The sequence below is a fragment of the Arvicanthis niloticus genome, chromosome 18 (genome assembly GCF_011762505.2).
Source record: "Arvicanthis niloticus isolate mArvNil1 chromosome 18, mArvNil1.pat.X, whole genome shotgun sequence".
Lineage (NCBI taxonomy): Eukaryota > Metazoa > Chordata > Mammalia > Rodentia > Muridae > Arvicanthis > Arvicanthis niloticus.
In genome coordinates this window covers 22038633-22048765 of record NC_047675.1, presented here as the reverse complement: position 1 = coordinate 22048765, position 10133 = coordinate 22038633, and the positions used below count along the sequence as shown (strand labels likewise).

General features: G+C 43.5%; 1 pseudogene; it reads right to left on the bottom strand.

Moving 5' to 3' along the window:
* Window positions 1-877: 877 nt before the first annotated feature.
* Window positions 878-1826, bottom strand: LOC117723330 (guanine nucleotide-binding protein G(I)/G(S)/G(T) subunit beta-1 pseudogene; annotated as a pseudogene).
* Window positions 1827-10133: the final 8307 nt, after the last annotated feature.

Genomic DNA, 10133 nt, shown 5'->3' with positions numbered 1-10133 from the left:
CGGAATATCAGAGGGAAGTAGATTAGCCACGCAGAGTTTAAGAAGTGGCCCAGTCATTGAGCTATTTTAGACATATCAAAATATAAAGGCTATTTGTATGTCTATTTCATTTGGGAACCCAGAACACTGGGGCGGATAGCAAGGAACTCAGCTGCCACCAGGATCGATTTGAATAGAATAATTGAATACCGTTACATCTCCCTCATCTCCCTCATCCCTCCATCTCCCTGCTTGATCCTCCCATTCCAAGCCCCCATCCATCCATAATTATCTATTCTATTTGCCTTTCCTAATGAAGTCTATTTTTTTTTCCTAGTCTTTTACTCCATACTTACCCTCTGTGCTTTTGCGGATTGTGTTCTCTCATTCCCTTAACTGCTGAACGTAAAGGAGTACATTTAAGAAGAAAATGCGAATGCTTCCAAAATCCTGCTACAAATGACTCGATGTTTAAAACTATTGCAGGTAAACAAAAGTCTTCTACTAGATTTTCATGGGTGCCACAAAACAGAATCTGGGTCTAAAATGTAAATGAACTAGTCAAGAGGAATGTCTGTCTCGTTATCACACTCGGGGTTACCTTCTGGTTAACATTTTACTGTAATATTTCCTTTTAAAATTCATCCATATAAGAAGCCAAAGACAGTGGCCCAGAAGAGATGCCCAATTTGTTTTAGTTTGTTAGCGCAGAAATCTTTCTTTTAATGGAAATTGTATTCTTAACATTAGTATTAAGTGAAGGAAAAAAAAGGATCTTGCCCCTTTGAAGTTCTCATGTGGGGAGCATGAGTATCTGAGTTGAGTAGAGTAAGTTATTGCTGTATAACTCTTCAAGATTGGAATGGTCCTCTAGTCACCATGGCATCCACTAGTAGCCTTAGTTCCAGATGTTGAGAAAGCTGTTCCAGGACCCTGTTGCTACAACCACTCCCAAGCAATGGATGTGGTTATAGTTTCCTGCTCTGTCAGCATCCCAGATGTTGTAGGTGAAGTCATTGTTGTATCCAGCGAGAAGGAGGTAATGGCCACACTTGGAGAAGAATACAGATGTGATCCCACAGATGATGTCATGGGAGTAGGTCATGAGCTCCTGATCTGCATGGAGGTTGAACAGTCTGCTTGTAACATCATCTGAGCCAGTGGCAAAGGCATTGCCATTGGAAAAGAAACAGATGGCATTGATGTGAGACTCATGAAAGGCCTATCTGCCCATCCCTTCTCAGACATCCCAGGGCTTGGCTCAACCATCACAAGCACCAGAGACAAACAGTCTGGTGTCAGGAGGACAGGCTCATGACACGTCCAGTGTGTCCAGTTAGTGTGGTTGTCTGTTGGCCTGTCTTCTTGATGTCCCACAGAACACATGTTGTATCTCTAGAGCTGGTGACTATCTGCTTGTTTTCAAGCATCATGACAGATAATTTGCATGTTCTGCCAGCTTACGACTCTCACACTCATTCCCTTAGGGAGTTCGGAAGAGATGTTATTCAGGCCACCACAGGCTACATAATTCCCAGAAAGAGTGTCTGCATAGGTCATGACCCAGGAAGGGCACAGGGGAATGGCATGAGCCTTGTTTGTGGTATAGCTGTCCCATATGGTGAGTTTTCCATTCTGAGAAGAACTGGCATATAGTCTGGAGTCTGTCACAGTGCCTGGCATAAATCTTGGCCTGACACCCTCTCAGTGTTCACATCTGGATTATTTCCACTGTACCATCCTTGTTTCTGATCTGCAAGAGTCACATTTGAGTGTGAGTTTTGAACATCTCTGAGCTGGTTCTTTAGGTGCTCAGCCTCCTCTGGTGGTTGGCCAAGCCCACTCATCTTTAAGTCTCAGTGCTTGTGACATTCTGCAGAATCCATGATCATCGTCCGGAAGTGTTTCTGGTCTGGTATCCCAGACATGTGAGTCTATGTCAGCCTCAGCCAGCCTGTCAGGTGACCATGCTAGAACATGCAGGCCTGGTCTTAGCATCCTCAGACTGCAGGCAGGAGTCTACAAGGCAAGTCACAGAAAGTCTGTTTTGATCCTGGCCCCACTAACCTCAGCATCTTGGACCAATATTGCCATCCTCAAGAAACGGCACGTTTGATCCCTGTTTCCTCTACACAGGTTTTCCTCTGTGTGCACCTCACTCACTCCTTAACTGGTTTTCTTTCAGAGGCTTCCAACACTTTACTCTGGCTAACCATTGCTGTCCACCTCCAGAACTCTCTCTTCCCACATAAAACCATCAAAAAATGACTGGCTCTTGCCTCCCCTGCCTCTTGTGACTTTTCATTTTACTTCTTGCCTCTGAGATTTTTGAAAAAGTGTAGCGAGTTTTAAACAATTATTTATTTATTTATTTATTTATTTATTTATTTATTTATTTAAGGTATGTCACACTGTTGCTGTCTTCAGACACACCAGAAGAGGGCATCGGATCCCATTACAGATGGTTGTGAGCCACCATGTGGTTGCTGGGAATTTAACTCAGATCCTCTGGAAGAGCAGTCAGTGCTCTTAACCACTGAGCCATCTCTCCAGCTCCAATTTCAATCATTTTTTTTTTATTTATTGCTTCTCTCATCTCCATATCCCCAGTCCTGCTGAACACTGTCTTAGCCAGTGTTCTCTTGCTGTGAAGAGAAACCATGCCAACATCAACTCTTATATAAGAAAGCACTTAATTGGGGCTGGCTTACAGGCTCAGAGGTTTAGTCCATTATCATCATGGTGGGGAGCATGGTGGCAGCACACAAACATGGTGCTGGAGAAGGAGCTAAGAATTCTATATCCAGATCCACAGGCAGCAGGAACTAGGCCTGGCTTGGACTTTTGAAGCCTCAAAGCCCAACCCCAGGGACACGCTTCCTCCCAGAAGGCCACACCTCCTAATCCATCCAAAGTAGTGTCACTTTGGATGACTAAGCATTCCCATATATGAGCCTATGGGGCCATCCTTATTCAAACCACCACATTCTATTCCTCGACCCCACAGGCTTGTAACCAAACCACAATGTAAAAGATGCATTCAGTCCAACTTCAAAAGTCCCATAGTTTATAACAGTCTCAACACGGTTAAAGGAATTTCTCCAGCTTTGTGCCTCTTCCTTCCTGTTATCGAGGATGGGATTGTTTTCCTGATTTACCTCAATATGTTTGTCTTTGGTTTTTAGAAAGGCTAGTGGTTTGGGGGTGTTAATTCTGTTGAAAATGTGTATCAACTCTAAGAATTTTCTGTGAAATCTCTGGGGTCTCTAATACACAAAATCATATCATATGCAAATATAGATACTTTGTCTTCTTTCTTTCCTATTTGCATTCCTTTTATTTCATTTTGCTGTATTATTGCTGTAGCTAAGACTTCAAGCACTATATTGCACAGAAGTGAGTGGGAATACCTTTATTTCATTTCCTGATCTTAATGGGAGATGTTTTGGGTTTTTCCTCTTCCTCTTCTTCTTTCTCCTCTTCCTTCTCCTCTTCTTCATCCTCTTCTTCCTCATCTTCCTCCTCCTCCTCTTCTTCACCCTCTTCTTCCCTCTCCTCTTTCTCTTCTTGTATTTATCATGATAGTGCATACAGGCTTGCCACATATAAGCTTTTTCACTCTAAAACATGTTCTTTCTCTCCCTAGTCCCTTTAGGGTTTTTATTGCAAAGGGATGTTGGATTTTGTCAAAGTCATTTTCCGGCTCTGTTGAGATGATCTGTGATGCCCACCTTTGAGTCCATTTATGTGATGAATTATATTTGTGGATTTCTTTGTGTTGACCCATCCTTGCATGTCTGAAATGAAGCCACTTTGATTGGAGTAAATGATCTTTTTTGATGCGATGTTGAATTTGATTTGTATTTTGTTGAGGGTTTTTTTTGTTTGTTTGTTTGTTTTGTTTTTGCATCTATCTCCACTTGTACGATTTGCCTATAATTTTCTGTTTGTTGTGTATTTATTTGGTTTTGGTATCCAAATAACACTGGCTTCCTAAAAAGAATTTGGAGTGTTCCTTTCCTATTTTTCAAAATTTATTGTGGGGTGAGAATGCACATAAAAGCCAGAGAACAATTTTTTAGTCCTCTTCTTCTACCTTTGTGTAGATTCTAGAAATTAACGTCTGGTTGCTGGCTAACACAACAAGGATCTTTACCTTGTGAGTTATTTTACTGGCCCTCTTCTTTTCCAGTATTATGGAATAATTTGATATTGTTATTTGTTTTTCTTTTTGAAGACCTGGTAGAATTAATTTTTTTTTTTTTTTTTTTTTTTTTTTTTTACTGAATTCATCTGGCCCTGGCCTTTTCTCATTTGGGAGATTTTTTAAAAATTATTACTGCATTTATATTATTATTTAAAAATTAAATAATAATTTTTAAAAATTATTATTGCTTGTTATAGATCTTTGGTATCATTGGTAGGGTCATATCCATCTAGACTGCTATACACTTCTGTTAGACCTTCTAGTTTCTATTAGTATAAATCTTAAAACACATCTTTATTGTTTTCTGACTTTCCACTATAGTGATGTCTCCTTTTCCACCTCGGATTTTGTGGGCTTGTGTCTTTCCCACCTTTCTTCTGATTAATTGGCTGAGGGTTTGCCAGTCTTTTCTTTTTAAAGAATCACCTCTTTGCTTCATTGATTCCTTATGTTTATTTCATTATTTTATTAATTATTTCATTAATTTCTGCCACAATTTTACATCTTGAGATTTTTGATGACTCTTTGACATTCTAGGTCTGTGGTAAGCACATGCTTTGGAAGAATGAGCCCTTGGTCTATCACGGCTCCAGGATGGGGGTTGCGAGGGGGGAAGAGGATGAGCAGCAACAAAAGAAAAATACAATGTTTATCCTTCGTGACTGGATAATTTTATTTCCCTTAGTATAGTGTCCTGAGAGTTCATGCATATGATAGCATTAGTCAGAATTCCCCTCTTTAAATGTTCAGTAATAGCTGTGTGCTGGCACATTCAGTGCCTCCACACTCAGGAGGCAATTCAGGTAGATCTCTGAGGGTGAGGCCAGCCTGGTTTACAGAAAGAGTTCTAGAACAGTCAGGCATATGTAAGAAAACCATTTGTCTTGAAAACAAAACAAAACAAAAAACCAAGACAAAGACACAAAAGGGGGCTAGAGAGATGGCTCAGTGATTATGAGCACTAACTGCTCTTCTAGAGGACCTAGGTTCAATTCCCAGCACCCACATGGTTGTCTGTAACTCTTGACACCTTCACACAGACACACACACAAGGCAAAACACCAATGCGCATAAAATAAAAATAAATAAATTTCAAATGCTGAATAATATTCTACCTTGGCTGTGCCGCATCTGCTTCCTCTACCCCTGCTGGTGGATGCTGAGGTGATGTCCATCTTTTGACAGTTGCAAAGAGTATTACAATGAACATGAATGTATAGCTATCTCTTTGGCATATATACCCACAGGCTAAACAGGACACATGTGGCGACGTCGCATGACCCCATCATTTGACTTTGGAGAGCAGCCAGTGTTTTAACAGCAGCTGCAGCAGTCTGTACTTCAAACGCCTGTGCCCAGGAGTTTACATGTCCTCACATTCTTGCCAACATTTGTTACCATTTAGGTTTCCTGTGGTATTTTCTGTGGGTTTTATTCACATTTCCCCAATGGGTAGTGGTGCCAAGCATATTTCTACGCTTTCTTGGCCACTTGAGTGTCTTCTGTGGAGAAAGGTCTCTTTGAGTCCTTGAGACAAGACAAGGAAGATTATGGATGGAAACAGGAAGGGAAAGGAGTCTCAGTCTAGAGTCTAGTGAAGCCTCTTGCTGGCACATTAACAATGTTGGTGTGTGGAGTCAACATAGAAACACTGTTTCTTTCTGACAGATGTTGTATGTTAACACAGCAGCAAACAAGCATGAGGCCTGAGTGTCTATGACCTGGGGAATGGTCTATTCCACTTCCAGATGGTCTATGGAAACCTCAAACTTTGTTCAGAGTGATGGAGACTTATCAATGGTGGTCCAGCTCCTTGGGAACCATCCCGGGAATCTGTCTGGGTTCCTTAGCAACCCTTTGAAAATAAAGCCTCAAACTTCATCAGGCTGGTAGATACTTTAAAAACAATGTGGTGGGCAGGCGGGTACTGGGGGTGTGTGGACTGTCTTTGAGAACCCCGGACCCATGTGCATGGCTTTATCTTTCCCTCTGAGCTCCTCTGTATTAACCCCTGCTTCTAAATCTATTAAATGTCTTTGAATAAACTCCAAGTCTGCTCCACACTGGCTTGTCCTAAAATTCTTTTCTGTGCCAGAGGCAAGGATCTGGTTTCATTGGAGTGGAGATCTCTAAAAAGAACTCTTCAGGCTGCTGTGGGTGGCCTGGATCTTCTTGTCTTGCCAGATTCTCACCGATGTATATTCTTTTCTCCTTGATCACGGAAAGAGAACCGAGGCTCATGGGGGCAGAGCATCTTGGTACCCCTGCAGAAGACTTAGGTCTGCCAACATCCTTGATGTGTGCTTCTCCGGATGCTCCTTCCTGGCAAGCCCTCTGCATCTGCGGCTACTGCCTAGAGAGTCCAACGAAGCGGACATGAAGGGAACAAGGACTGACAGGATGTGAAATGACCTCAGCCCATACAGGACACACCAAAACCAAGTTCCCAGCACAAAGATGTATCTACCCCAGGGAGACAAAGGGCAGGGAAGAAGAAACAAAGACAGGAAGATTGCTCCTGGATAGAGAAGAGACAGACATGGCCTGTGGGTAAATGGCAGTTTATAAAGGAAAAGGAGAAAATCCTGAATTAGGATGAGTTGGTTTGTTTTGATTGGGCATGTTAATTAAGGTGGCCAAAAGGGAGATTTTGACTGCTGGACTTCAATACTTTGATAGCTGAACTTGGTGGCAGCCCCAGGTCGGGGGATTGGCCAAATAGAGTAACCTTGGTGGGTAGCTTTAGGGATGTAATTAGTCTTTCGAGAAGGATGGAATGGGAAGAGAATGAGAATGTGACTTACCAGAGCCATGTTTGCCATGCTCTGATCTGATCTACCAGAGCACTTCAGTCCACCTTTTCGTTTTACTATTGGGCCATCAGGTGTTGGGTAAGTAGGCACTGTTTTCTCTAGCTGCTTCCTGCAGACACTGGGGTATTGTTATTAGGGACCCAAGGAAGCTGGAAAGTTGGTCAAGGTCAGGGAGAGCAGGCTGCTTTACTTGTCCAAGCTCTGTGGGACCATCTGAGGTAGTCTGTGAGGCTGGACCATGATGCAGATTCTGAGGAAAGAGTTGCAGCTGGCGAGTTGCTGAAGCAGTTTGTAGTTGATTTGAAATCTGCTGGAACAGACAGACGAGAGACAGAGGTAAAGTCGAGGAGTTGAGGGGAAATTTTTTATCATGGTTGTATGTCTGAAACTTTTAGGTTGGTGGTCCTAATAGTTGGGGGAGGGGAGTCCTGAGACCAGGGAAAGGGGGGAGAGACACTACCCTTCAGAATAGACGGGTGGGGGAACAGGCTGTTGATTGGCAGGAGACCTTTTCACCTGTGAGATGTGGATTCAAGTTGATTTTTGATGCCTATAAGAATTTTCAAGTTCGGCAGGCAGTGGTGGCGCACGCCTTTAATCCCAGCACTTGGGAGGCAGAGGCAGGCGGATTTCTGAGTTCGAGACCAGCCTGGTCTACAGAGTGAGTTCCCGGACAGCCAGGGCTATACAGAGAAACCCTGTCTCAAAAACCCACCCCCCCAAAAAAAATTCAACTTCATAAAAAGAGATAAATGTTTTAGATATGTTAGTATTACCATTGTTTATTATCTGTACTGAAATCCACATGGTAGCAGTAGGCTGAAGGAGGGAATCTTAAAGGGCAGACTGAGTCTGCACAGGACACTGCTAGACCAGGTTCTCAAGTTTGCAACAAGAGACAAAGACGGGGGGGGGGGGGGGGGGGGGGGGGGGGGGGGGGGAGCAAGAGGGAGGGGAAAGGAATGCTTGCCTGGGAGGGACAAAGGACTGCCTCTAGAAAGAGAAGAAACAGACATGGCCTATAGGCAAATGGAAGTTTATTAAAAAAAAAAAAAAAAAAAAAGGAGAAACTCCATGTCAGGATGAGGTGTTTAATTATAATCAGCATGTTAGTTAGGGCAGCCAAAAGGGGCTTTTGATTGCTGGACTTCAGTAATTTGATAGCTGGACCTTGGTGGTCAGCCTCAGGAGAAGAGATTGGTCAAATAGGGGAATAGACCTTGGCGGATAGCTTTAGGAATGTAATTTAGTGCTGGAGAGATGGCTCAGTGGTTAAGATCACTGGCTGTTCTTCCAGAGGACCTGAGTTCAATTCCCAACAACCATATGGTGGCTCACAGCCATCTGTAATGGGGATCGGATGCCCTCTTCTAGGATGTCTGAAGACAGAGACAGTGTACTCACATAAAATAAATGTTTCCCAGGCCTACTAGAGCCCTTCAGGATGCCTGTGGTTGGAGCTTACACTCAAGAAAACACAAAGACATTGAGCAAAAAGGGTCCTTCTTTGTTTCCTGGGCAGTGCAGAAATGTGTGTGTGTGGTAGTTTGAATGAAAATGGCCCCCACAGAGTCACAGGGAGTGACATTATTTTATTGGTGCTATGGCCTTGTTGGAGGAAATATGTCACTGGAGGTAGGCTTTGAGGTTTCAAGTGCTCAAGCCAGGCCCAGTGTCACTCTCTCTTTTTGCTGCCTATGGATGCAGATGTAGAACTCTCAGGTACCTCTCCAGTGCCATGTCGGCCTGTGTGCCACCATGCTTCCCACCATGACGATAACGGACTAAACCTCCGAACCGTAAGCCAGCCCCAATTGCATGTTTTCATTTATAAGAGTTGTCATGGTCATGGGGTCTCTTCACAGCAATAGAAATGCTAAGACAGAATGGTACCAGGGACTGGAGTATTGCTGTGATAGGCCTGACCATGCTTTTATTTGGAGGGATATGGACTTTAAGACTTTGGAGTAGAAAAGCAGTTGGATGCTTTACATGGGGCTTAATGGACCATCCTAGTAGGAGCATAGGAAAACAGAGGTGCTAAGGGTGATTGGAACTGTGAGGGCCTGGCTCAGAAGATTTCAGAGGGGAAGAATATTTGTATGTGGCCTAGAGACTGTTCTTGTGATATTTTGAGTAAGAATGTGACTGCCTTTTGCCTTTGTGCAGAAAAAATCTGACTGAAGCTTAACTGAAGAGTTTTGGGTTAATTACACTGGCAGGGGAAATCTCAAAACAGCCTGGTATCAACTCCGTCATGTGGTTACTGGTGATCACTCTTATGCAGATCTATGATGAAGGAGCAAGCTGAGCAAGAAAAAATACAAAATGTACAATTTGAGGTGAAAGGGGGCATCAGGAAGTGAAATGGAGTTAAGTCCTGTGTTCAAGGAGATAAACAATTAAAAAAAAAAAGCTTAATGCTTAATGGAATAATGGGAGTGGTGACCTCAGGACAAGATCCCAGCCAGTGAAAAGTGCAGAGCCAGGTGTGGTGACGCACGCCTTTAATGTCAAGCGCTCTGGAGGCAGAGGCAGGTGGATCTTTGAGTTTGTGGCCAGCCTGGTCTACAGAGTGAGTTCCAGGGCAGCCAGGCTTAGGCAGTGAAGGAAACATTCAAAAACAGAGAAAGTTAGTAAAAATATATTTGAATGAGGGGGTCAAGTTCCAGCCCCAGCAAGCAGCAGAACTTGGTAGTTTCAGCCATGCAGTTCTGGCTTTGGAGTTAAGGATACAAAAAAGGGATTATAAAATCTCCCTGAGTGGCTAAGGAAAGCTACCAATGACATATGGCACAATAGTGCACCCCATTTCCCACCATCCTACAAAACTCCCTTCTCTTCCATGGAGGGGTTTCAGACCCTGGAGGAGGGTAGGTCTGGATGAAATAAGGCCATAGGTCCCTGGATGTTTACCTTGGAGGCTGTCCATGGACCAGAATGTGCTTATATGAGAAAAGAACTCTTCCACTGAATAAGCGTTCTATCTATGTTCAGCTCTGGACATGGGGTGAACAGTGATCTTGTGCATGGCCAAGCCAGGTGGGTGGAGCTCAGGGACGAATGCCTGGCTTTTCTGTTGGTATTTGTGTAGCTGCCTCCCAAGCCTTGTGCCCACTCATGAGGTGACCCTA